The sequence below is a fragment of the Takifugu rubripes genome, chromosome 1 (genome assembly GCF_901000725.2).
Source record: "Takifugu rubripes chromosome 1, fTakRub1.2, whole genome shotgun sequence".
Taxonomy (NCBI): Eukaryota; Metazoa; Chordata; class Actinopteri; order Tetraodontiformes; family Tetraodontidae; genus Takifugu; species Takifugu rubripes.
This window is the reverse complement of record NC_042285.1, coordinates 136645-137080: the sequence shown is the minus strand read 5'-3', so window position 1 is coordinate 137080 and position 436 is coordinate 136645.

Below are 436 nucleotides of genomic sequence, written 5' to 3'. Positions count from 1 at the left end.
AGTAGCGTCCGTCCTGACAGGAAGTGCTGCCGCAGTAGCGTCCGTCCTGACAGGAGGTGCTGCCGCAGTAGCGTCCGTCCTGACAGGAAGTGCTGCCGCAGTAGCTTCCGCCCTGACAGGAAGTGCTGCCGCAGTAGCGTCTGTCCTGACAGGAAGTGCTGCCGCAGTAGCTTCCGCCCTGACAGGAAGTGCTGCCGCAGTAGCGTCCTTCCTGACAGGAAGTGCTGCCGCAGTAGCGTCCTTCCTGACAGGAAGTGCTGCCGCAGTAGCGTCCTTTGGGCTTTTTATCGTGTTGCTCTCTTCCTTCCTCACTTGTGATGATGTATTTCTTTATTTTCACTAAATATTTGGGTTTTTAGAATCATGCTGCCCGTGAAAGCAGCGTAGCTTTAATAACACTTTATCTTCCTGTTTACCTTCACAATAAAGTTTTCCC